This window comes from Rhopalosiphum padi, chromosome 2 (genome assembly GCF_020882245.1).
Source record: "Rhopalosiphum padi isolate XX-2018 chromosome 2, ASM2088224v1, whole genome shotgun sequence".
Taxonomy (NCBI): Eukaryota; Metazoa; Arthropoda; class Insecta; order Hemiptera; family Aphididae; genus Rhopalosiphum; species Rhopalosiphum padi.
In genome coordinates, this window is record NC_083598.1 from 40442551 (window position 1) to 40455568 (window position 13018).

Sequence of the window (13018 nt, forward strand, 5' to 3'; positions counted from 1 at the left end):
GGGCATTATCAGTTTATTTCTGTCGTTTCTAATCACGGCGGCATAGTCTCAAATTGTTCGTCAAAAGCCAACGTCTTCTCATTGTTAAATTATCAATACCGTGAAGTCACATAATTTTATTATTAAATAATTGTCAAATTAACTTGTATTATTATTAACCCTTTTAGTGTTAAGGTGATATCAACATGGCCGTGATCAAATTGTTATTATTATTATCCACTATATACATAATCTATTTATTATTTTTTTAAATTAAAATTAGCATTTAACTGTACGTTATTTAAAAATAAAACAATAAGAATACTTAAATATTCTAAAATAATAAACATAAAATTCGGTAATATACCTAGGATAATAAAATACTTAAAAAACTAAAAAAGTTCGTTTGGCGATCAATTATCTTGGCGACCAATTGTATTCACGATCAATTCGCCCGCAATCAATTCACCGGCGACCAATTCACCGGATACCATATTGTGTGCGTGTGTGGGTAAGTACACGATAAGTTGTCGATAAAATGCTTCGATTTTAAAAATATGGGTGGTTTTTGATAACAAATTGGATCTAGTTTATACTTTAAAGAGATTAAACTGAAAAATTCCTAGTACTTATTTTTATATTGAGAAAAACAAACAAAAAATTAGGAAAAAACGGACAAAATTAATTTTTTTATGTAACCCGAGAACAATTAACCGTAGATACTTGACATTTTTACCAAATATTATTATCATAATTTTATAACTATAAAAAATATTTAAAAATATTTCGATTATTTTTAAACTATATGCCTATATATAATATATTATATAGCTTAAAATATTATTTTTTTTATAAATGTAGATTAAAAATTATTTGCTTGGTAGAAATACTCGAAAATGTAATACAAAGCTTATCAGAAATTGCTAATTACTAATTAGTTATTACTCAGTTTAAAAAAATTGAAAATCTATTGTCACAATATTTGTCTATAAGCATTTAAAGTTAGAATTTTGTCAAAATTAATAAAAATTTTATTTTTATACTTAAGATTTAAAAATGTATTATATTTTATTATGAATCTATTTTTACCATTTTACAGTATTTACAGAAAAATGTTATATAATGTTGTGTTATATAAGTTGATATAATATCAGTGGCGCAACTACGGGTGGGGGGTTGGGTGTGTCAAACACCGGGGCCCGCAGACTGCAGGGGCCCCACTGCTACAGCTCCCCAGCAAAACTAATAATATCTTATTTTCGTATTTGATAATAATAAATGTCAAAATCACATTATTTTAATTTTTAATGTATGGATCAAATTTCACAAAACACGGACTACTAACTACTAAGTACTAATACATTATAAATGTATAAAATAGTTGAGACTCGTTTGCTCACATACCAGTAGATTTTATAAATTTACGACAACGGAAACCTGTTAATAGGTACAGTTTTGGGTATACAGAGTGTCTTAAAGTATAGCAATTATTTTCAATCGTGGTATCTCATCAGTTGCTACCATAAATCATAATACATACGTACATTAACATTATGTCATTATAGTAACAATAAAATATAATACAATAATATTATTAATAAGCATATAATGTAGAAAAATAGGGTATATATTTTTATATATATAGGGTATTATCTAGGGTTCAAAATTTCCGAAAAAAATACGGGTTTTTTTCAAAATAATTGGGAATATTATTAGGTTTCATTTAAAATTTCCTGAAAAAATGGTTTTAACGAAAAAAACTTGGATTTACCAGAAAAATTGAAAATTTTCATGAAAAAACATTTATTCTTAAAGAATTAGCCTACTATAGTAAGGTAAGTTATTACAGTAGGTTATATTATATCAGGAGCCTTGTATTGAATTTTCAAATGAAATTGTATTGACATTTATAAAAAAAAAGCTAAAAAAATTGAAAATGTCCATTAACAGATCAAAACGAAATTCAAATATTTTGAAAATGTTATTGCCCCGCTCAGAATCTAAAATATTAAAACTATCTATTACTTACTAGTCGTCTGTATTAAGAGTTAAAAGTTTAATTCCTACAATGATGTATACATCCACCGAATTGGTAAAATGTGAAACGACAATGATAGGTTTCTCTATTTTTTTTAACTGGGTTTTTTATAGCTACCTTCTTAGATTATTTTAATTTTTAAACGTAAATGCAATTTTTAATTTTCCAAAATTTCTGGTTTTTTTTTAATTTTCCAAAAATGTCAGTTTTATCGGAAATGTTTTATCTTATTAACTTCAATTTTTCCTCATTTTCTGAGGCTCTGGGAAAAAAATTGGTTTTCCGACATTTTTCCGGAAATTTTGTTGAAAAATATGTATAGAATTGAAAATTTGTGTCATGTCCTTTATTATTGGGTTTTCTTAATTTTATTTACAAAAACTTAGGAATTTTCAATTAATATTACCCTCATTTTTCTAATCAACAATTTATCGACTACCCCAAATTTGTTCACAACAATAAGCGTAAGAAATTTAAATTAGGGCTCCTTCACTAAAAGTGACACTGGGGCCCTAGTTAACCTAATTGCGCCACTATATAATATACGATATAAATATAAATTATTATAACGATTAAATACTAAAAAATATCGATGGCTAAAAGGCCAAATATGATGTTGATGTACTTATGTCACAACTTACAAACACCAAAATGTTCATACGAAAGTCATTTAAAGTTTTACTATTTTTCAAATACCTATAGTTTTTTTTTTTTTTAATGTAAGTCTTAACTTATGTGTGAACTTGATAATATGGTGTTTAATTTACTGTATAATATTAATTTGCTAGCTTAACTCTACTAAAAGTTTCAATTTTTATAAGTAATTTTTTAGTAGAATTAGAATACAAATGACAATTGTTATTATATCTTGTTACGGTCCAAAATTTTCAAAAGTAAAAAATGTCTAGTAGTTTTTAAAAGTGTCAGGAAAAACCTCTAAAAAAGTAACGGAATAACGGGAATTTTTACGCATAACCAGTTTTCGACAAAATCGATTTATTTATTTTTCTGTAACTCAAAAACGAATCATTATAAATACTTGAAATTTTTACCGAATATTTATATTAGCGTTATTTATTTATGTTTAAATCATCAAAATATTTTGACTTTTTTTAAGCTATTTATAGACAATTGAAATTTTCGATTTTTCTAAGTTTTTATTTTTGAAAATATGCCGATAAAATTAATTTGGCAATCCAAATTTTTTTTTAAATTTAATACAAGGTTTATTATAAGTTGTACTTATCATAGTAAAAAAAAAATCAAAAATCGTTAGTCACAATTTTTGTTTTTAAGCATTTAAAGTTCAAGTGTTAACGAAATATGTCAAAATCGCTAAAATGTGCAAGGAATTTTAAAGTTGATAACGTTTTTGTGATTTATACCTAAGGTTAAAAACCAGATACAAGGTACCTACTCCATAACTTTTTCTTCAAATAACAGTAAAAAAAATTCTAGCGTCAATATAGAAAAAATTTAACACATCCATTATAGTGATCTACTCCCAATCTCTACAACAGAGCGATACCCACTTGCCCACTCTTTTTTTTTTAAATTTATTACTATTATATTATCAAAAGTTATGTTAAAAATTAAATTAAAAATGTGTACAATATAAATATAAACAAATTATAATATTAAAAAAAATCGTTAAAAACTAAATGTCATGTCTACTGTTTAATATAGCCAATATAGGGAATTTAAAAATTAAAAATTTGATATTTCCCTTTTTTTATGCTGTAGTTATACATTTAATAGTTTATTATTGTCACATTATCATTGGATTTTTGTCTCTTATGAATTCTTAAAGGGAGCTGCGAATTTAACAGGTGCTATAATGACTTGTTTATATTTTATATATACTTTATGTCTTTATGTATATAAAGTAAAAAGTGTCCGCGTTCTGCTATCTTAATTTTTACCCGGCCGTACAAAATGTCTGCGTTTCGCACTTTTAATGCTCGACAGTACAACGTGACCTAGAACCCTAATGTACAGACGTGCAGCAAAATGGTACTCACTACCTAACTTTTTTGGCGTTTAAAATATCTCGTGATTCAAATGGTCGGAATCGATCATATTGGTGAGTTCGTTTACCAATACGATAGCATCAAAATATTCAAAATACATCATACAAAATAATACAAGTTTCACAGTATGACAACAGCTATACATAAATACCTACATGTATTATTTTTATTATTAAACATAAATTTATACTCACCGGTATTATATGATAACTTATCATTGATAAGGGATCGTAATACCATGCCGAGAAAACTTGCAAATCTATGCGAATGATGAATTATACTACTCATCTACAGTCTACACTCCTTAGTTCTTACTTAACCAAAATGTTTGAATTTCAATCAGATTAAAAAAAGATAATATTCAAATTGCACTCAAACCAATTATTTCATACTCCGTAAGATTTTTAAATATTAATTTTATATTTTAGATAATAATTTATAAATGAACGTAAAATAATTAAATGTAATAATTTCAACTATTATTCAGCCACATTGGAAATTTCTTAAAATTTCCTAACATTTACAAGTTCACGACTTCACGTGACATATTAATCGTTCCGCGATGACAGGCGTAAAATAATAAAAACACATGCATATTATTCTCATATAATAATAATAATATAATAGTTAATAGTATATACGTCATCCATAATCCGACGTCAATTTAATAATAATAGCGAACCCGTCTTCAATATTTTTGGACCGTTCGCGAATTATCGACCTTCAAATTCTGAGAATTCGTTGTATTACGTACATGTATTAGATAAATTGATGGATATTTTATATAATTTAGAGTCATCGTTACCTATATCGATCAACGATAAATCGATTTGATAACTCATATAAGGAAAGATGAAACGTATAATGTAAGTATATAAAATCACAGATACCTACTTAGTGGGAGACAACTTTTAAGACCTACAATCATTTGAAATAATTTAACCGCTTTTAATCCAAGTGCTTTTAAAATGTTATATTCTTCTAATTTTAGTAATTTTACTATGTCTCATTCAAACTGTCAAGATTATTTGTTAGTTCATTTTTTGTTCAAATTCACGTTACTAACACCTTTTAAGCTAATTGTTTTTTAAACTGATAAAATAGCCACAAACTAATATAATAATATTAATACAAAAGAAACAACAACTTATCATTCTGGTGGCTATTTCATTCAATGTAATATAAGAAGTTATTGAGTTATGCAAACAAGATTTATATATATTTCGAAAATCCATAACAAAAATATATACGTATAAAAACAAAAATACGATGAGTGCGATCCAGTTTATTCAGTTTTAAAATTATATGATTTTTCCAAAGATAATAATATATGTATATTCGTGTGCATTATAGAGTGCACACTGTATGCCTTTATATTATAATTATATATATACCGTAACTTACAGTGTGGTGTGTACACGAGTGATACATCAAAATATTTAAAAATATTTCCTTTTTAATAAAAAATATAGCATGCTATCCGTAGAATGTCAATCCGGGGGTAGTGACACATTTAAAAACAGAATACAATAACATGACGTGATATTATGGCCATTTCCAATTACCTAACAAAATGACAACTCGCTCAAATGAGCTTCAACTATAGAAATATTACATTTAGATTTCGCTCAATAGCGTGAAGCGCATAACAAGAATGCCAAAACTTGTACGTCAAATTATACCATCCTATATATGTATATGCGTGTATTATATGTATACGAATATTATAATATACAGCGATTATTTTAAAGGTAAAAAGTAAACACCTTTTTTCTCGGAAAAAAATTAATACTTTTTGAAATATTTTTTAATTCATACGTTATTACTTATATTAATTATTATATACCAATATTATATTTATAAATTAGATGATTCGTAAGAAATAATCTGAAATATGTATTACTCATTAAAAAAAATTATAAACCCAAAGAAAACTAGAATACCCGTCTAGTCGTCTCGTCTATAATGAGATGTAGGAAAATCCAAGGTTTACGTCCTGCAATATTTACGTGAAACGAACTCGTTATTGGTTCCCGGATTATTCATCTTACGATACACGCATCATAAATCATAAAATCATATCATATATAAACTACAAAAAAATATTTCCAGAATATTTGATGATGATTATAATTAAGTCAGTTCGTAGAAATTATACATGGTATGCATAATTGTTAAATAATTGAGTATAATTATTTAAATACATAATAATACTACTTTTGTATTTCAAATACATTTAAATTATATATGCATAGAAAAATGTCGTTAAAAAGGTAGACAATGATATATCATTGAGACATTGACTAATCAATGTTTACGAAAAACGATTCTGAACAGAGACAGTATGTCAGCCTATATCACTAAATACATTTTGTGATATGTTTTTTTGATATGGCTATTAAAATAATTAATTTTACTTTTAGTATTATATAGTAGTTATTAGTTATGTTTTTATAATTTTTTCAGAAAATATTGCATTTTCTAAATTATTAGTATTTAATTATTATTATAATATATTTATACTATATTATATCAACTTATATTATACAGTGTTTGAAGTAATTGGGGCCGTACGGAAGGATGACGTCTTCTACATTTTTAAACTTACATTTTTCATCCCTCTACTTATTTTGTCCAGAATAACTTATCTCTTTTAAGATTTGTTTTTTTTTTAATGAAGTACATATTAACATGATTATATTTTTTAAATTATTTCATTTAAAATTTAAGTTATAGTAATGTACTGGGTTTATATTTTATCTAAGAGAAAGCTTTTAATTTTTATGGTGAAAATAATTGTTTTATTACACATTTCTGCTCGACTTATTGTGATGTTACTTAGTATAGGCCGTTTCGCAATCATATTATCTTAAGCCTTGTTTAGAATCTGCAATAACATAATATAATTAATAAATATATTCTAATTATTATATATATATATTTGCTAGATTTATAAAAATAAATAAATATTAAACAGTGTCAAAAATGTTATGATGAAAAATGAAGAAATCTGAATATTTAGGCACCCCCCCCCCCCACTTATTTTGTGCCATTTCGACCACCGCAGCTTCTATAACTCAAAATATAATAACATTTATGTAAATATCAAAAAACAATAAAATTAGATTAATAGTAAAATATATATTACAATTATAATATTAAATATTACAAATATAATATACATAAAAGTTTTAAGTCCCATAAATAATACTTTAAAATTTTAACAAAATAATAAACACTGTTAACCTTATCTATTTTTGTTCAAACATCGAAACTTTATTTACTTCTTTCATTTCCGAGTTCACAGCTATCATTAAACCCCTTCTGTCTCTTCTAACGACTTAATAAAGTAAAGATCAATTATAATTATCTATCACAAAATTATATATTTTTAATTATATAAAATCAGTTTTATTTTCTTGTTGTAATTTAAATATTATATGTTCAGAAATAATCATAGGACATGATACTTTTACCAAATATTTTATCTTTTTATATTATTTCTAGAATTTTGACATTTTCTAATCGTTTTTTTTTCAATTTATAAATGATAAAAATGTTTATTCATTTAAAAAGATAAAAATAATGAAAATTGAATATATGGTTCATCATAAGTACCTATTTTTACTAGAATTTAAAAAAAGTTTAGCAACAAGTCACAAACATTTTTATGAGCGTTCGAAATTTAAATTTTGACGATAGTAGACATTCAAATATAACAATTTGTCATCAAACGGTTAAAATATTTTAGATTGGAGTCATTGGAGATATTACATGAAATATTTTTTTATGTGTAAATATTATATGAAATGTCTTTTTGTTAGTCAGTTAAGGTTCCCTAACACATAGATTAGAGTTAATTCAACCTATACCCTATATGATTAATAGAAAAAAAATCCTTTGAAATGTATTCCAAATATATTTTTACTAACTATGCATTTGAGTAACATTTTTTGAGATATGTACAATATATACATACATTATAATATATTACGTGCTTTTCACGGAAAAATATCCCAAACAATAATTAAGTTTCTTTTAAATTTTATTTAAATTTTTAAAAAAACCTATGAATAAAAAATGTGTTGTGTTTCAGTAATTTATCAGTAATTACAACTTACATACATAAGTAAAAAGTACTTTTTATACTTAAAATTAGAAAATTAAATATCTACGTCATACCTAACTACTAATAAATAATTATATTAGGGAAATCGATTAGTATTTCGCCGTATCATCACAATGGAAAATCCAAATAAAAAAACCCAATGTCTGTGATTATCTATCAACCGCGATCCATAATACAGTAAGTTGTAACCGGTTTTCACCACATTTTTCGTAGTTACTAGGTAGGTAACTAATGATCTTACTCATTACTTAACTTATTAAAACGCATTCACGGAAACACGTACTAAATTGATATTCGTTTTTACGATTTTTGTGTCTTTTTATATTTATATATTATATATATCTTGTATATTTTTTAAATATTGATATATCAGTTACTTTATTATTTCACTTTATCTTTGTAATAAATCATTACATTTATTTATTTATTTCAAACATGCAGGTACCGTCTGCGTTACGCAGATCTGAATTCATAGTTTTTACCTTTGATTTTTTTCATTGGTTTATTTTTTAATTTTCTTTTCTTCCGGGATTCGTCGTTACTCGTTAGCATAGGGATATACAAATTACAAAGGCTTTAAATACATAATATGTCATATGTCTTTATTGATATTATAATATTAAAGTGAGTTATAGTATTGATTTTAGAATAAACTCTTCTAAAATCAATGGTTATAGCTATGTAAAATATTACAAATTTATAAAATGTTCACAACTCACTTTAAAATTATAATATCAATAAAAGCATAAGAAATTTTCTAGATAATATTCTTAGTTTTAAATTTGATAATAGGTAAATTTACTGTAATATTAAAGCTAACATTACAAAATGTAATCGGCTGAACGCAAATTTGCTATGATGTACCTAAGTAAGACAGAGACAAGACATGTGGGTATAACGTCCTCTTAATACAAATTAACAATAATCAAAATATCAAATGGAATAGTAAAGTAGACTCAATAAAATATCTAGAACTACACTTAGATGAAAAACTAAGCTGAATAATAGACATAAATAAAAAACTAAATCAAGGATACACTTGATTGAGAATATTAATATTGTTATAATTACCCCTACGCTCAATCTTACAAATTAAATGTTCGCTACTAGTAGTATCACTATACGAATCCCGGAAAAAAAACCAAAATGATAATGTAATCCAAGAATTAGTATCATCCATTAGTGCAACTAGGGGACTCAAGGGGACTTAGCCCTCCCAATTTTTTTGATTATTTAAGATTTAATAATAATTTAAGCATAAGATAGTGAGATATATCCTATGCAATATGACGTAGAGAACTATTGTTACAAAATTATTCAAAAGTAGATTGTATACCTAAACATAATATATTAAAATTTATTTTCCAATATGTATTTTAATAACAATATTTTTATCTATTAAATATTATACGGGCATGCGGCAATAGCCAGCGACATTGCGATGATCACCGTCCATTGTTTTAGTTTTATTTCGGTGATAAAAATAGACAAAAAAAAAAATGATTATTGAGAAAAATGTATACATTATGATCACTTTGTAAAAATATAATATAGGTAATATAATATTTTTATCACTATAAAATGCTATTCTGAGAATCTGAGAACTTCAATTTTTAAAACTGAAACTTTGGTGACAACGCCTCATAAGCATCTAGCTGAACTATGGCAAGTGGATGTAACTAAAGTTATTGCTAAAATTGATTAAAATTAAAGCTACTCATTCAAATGTTGATTATATTATATCATTTTGGTTTTTTTTACTGTTGATTTTTTTTCTTTTGGTTTTTTGTGCGTGTACCTACACACTATACATCATTATAGCAGTTTGGGCAGACACATTCCAAACGAAAATTTAAAAACTTCAAATAGTTCAAATCATCAAAAATAAATTCTTAAAAACAACATTAAAAGCTTCTTGATCCACACGAGACAAGCAACTTCACAAGGACACGGGACTACCCCTTCTGTCGACTTGGATAATATTAACCAATTAAAAAACGTCCACGAAAAACTAAATAAAACTGATGGCGCACTCCACTACAAAATCAGCAATAAAACCATCAATTCCGCGCCATTCTCAAGATACCTTTTTAGAACTCCCAAAAAACTAAACAAATAACTAAAATATTGTCACAACTATACAATTAATAAACAATTATTTATCGCATGTTAAATTCATATAACTGGAAGACGATCTCCTATGTGGCTATGTATAAAAATGCCTATCTTGTAAACTGTAAACTTATAAATAAGTATTTTGAAAATAAATAATGTGTATTGAAACGCTTAAAATAATAAAATGAGTAAAAATTATGCTATAATTACAATTGATTTATTTTCCTTTCCCAAATCAACTAAACACCGCAGCAATCTTCATTCTTCAGTTAGTGACGTTACTACGTTAATGTGCGCGAAGACTTTCGTGGCGGGCGGAAGGCGGAAAGCCGTGTTCAATATTATACAATGTTCAATATTATACAATATACATATCGACGCAGTTGAAGACGTTGAAGTATATCTTATTTTGAAGCATGCGTTTTATAAATTTATAATTATTGTTTAATAAAATATAATATTTATGTATATATATATATATATATATATTCAACATAGATATTATTTAGACAGAATATAACTAAAAAATATAGATTTCATGACAGACCAGATGAAATAGATGAAAATAATACAATATACGACGTTCCTTATGGATGGCTTCTGACGTCACGCGCACTTTCCCCGTACCGCGTGCCAAAACCATCTCGAACACGGTCGTCCGGTCGTGGTATTTACCAGATGTGCAGACTACGCGTACAACGTAATATTATGTTGTTGGCGGTTGCGATTTACGGATTTCCGAATAATAATTATTGGGCCAACCGCTGTCGTCACGCAGCAGCCTGCAGTCTGAGCCGCAAGAAAACCGGTCGCGGACCGCCTTAGTTTCTCGTACGAGTTATTAAACGTAATTATATTATCATTACAGGTCGGTATAATAATTTATACATTATAGTCGTTACTCGTTGAACATAATAATTAATAAGTAGTAGTTTACAGTGACGTCACTGGGTATGAGTTTACAACTGGAAAGCAAAATAAAAAAAAACCGAGTATACCGCGTTATAATATGATGATGGGTATCGCCAAATGGGTATGCGGTAGGCGGTACCGTGGATTATATTATACATATATATATATATACATATTACTACAATATTTCGTTCTCTAGCTGACCGCTGACGTCATTAAAAATTACAAATAGTAACTTATTTCACTAATTAGGATTTATGTCATTGTCGTCACTTGTCACGGTGGGCGATATGGAAGATCCCATATAATATCACCACCTCCCGTAGCCTTTTTCGATAATCCCAAATAACCGGCGATCTCTACAATATTGAGTGATTTTCAATTTTTCATGCATCTTTAGGTACTGTAGGTACTATAATAGGTACGTTTGTGGCAAATGATGTGTATTTTGTGATGATTATAATAAATAATTTTTATCAATTTTTATCGAATGCCTTGTCGAATACCTTATCGACCATTTGAAAAAACCTCGTTACATTTTCGTTGAATCAAACATTCGTTAGGTAATGGTATTGTAGAAGTAGAACCAATAATAATAAATGCGAGAAAACTGAAAAAATTGTAAAATTTCTTAAACAGCCATACAAATATAGACTAAATTATTTAAAATATGTACTACGTAAGTAAATTATGTTAATTTATCAGACATCAGTCATCAGTGACTAGTCTATAAATAGGTATACAATAAGTCAATAACAGTCGGTATATAGGTACTGAGAAAACATTTTCGTAAGCCATAAAGAGTTATAATGAGTACATTTTCTAATGTGATATGACGAATTATTTTTACTGATTCTACAATATTTTTTAAAATCGTCTCAATAATAGGTTATCATTGCTAGTTTTTATATTAAAAAATAGTTGTTGATCTCGAAAAGATTCTTGATAATTACATTTTGACAAAATATAATAGTCTTGTGTAAACTGGTACCTATATATTACCTAGTACCTAGTACGATTTCTCATTACAATTTTCTTATTCTATTGTAATTTAAAAACAAATAACCAGATAACCGGAAATACTTGGAATATTCGCCAAACATTACCAATTATATCATGATAAAATTTCAAATTTTTTTCAATAAATAACAATAAAATATTCTTCACTCGATCAAAACAACCTAAAAAATATACAAATTTAATATTTTTCAATATAGACATTTTAAATTAAAATTTGAACGAAATTTTATATTTAAACGAAGAATACGATTTTAGATATTTTATTATACAACTAAAATTATTTTTCATTAGGCTTTTATTCCTGTACATTATCATACTTTATAATATGCACGACATTTTAAAAAATATTTACATTAGTTGTATATCTACATATAGTTATACGTAGGGCCGGATTAAGGTTTTTGCCGCCCATAGGCTGAAATAAATTGACCACCTAAAAAAATAAGCTATTTCGTTTCGATCGTTAAAATTTGCCGTCCTAGGCAGTAATACGGCTCTGACTGTATGTCTGTATTAGTATATTACTAATTGTAAAATATAAAAGTAATTACTATAGTAGCAAAATATTTATATAATAGACTAAACAGTAGTGATAGTCTCCAATTTCCACTAAGGATTGATTTTCATATGTAAAGATTTAAAATTGAATTCAAATTTAACTTATCTATTACAATGACCTATTCAATGTTAAGTTATTAAGTTATACTGTACTTCTACTATACAGAAAAATGATACTAACATTCCCTTTTTTAAAAGTTGTGTTGAAATTATATTTATTAAAAAATAAAAATAAAA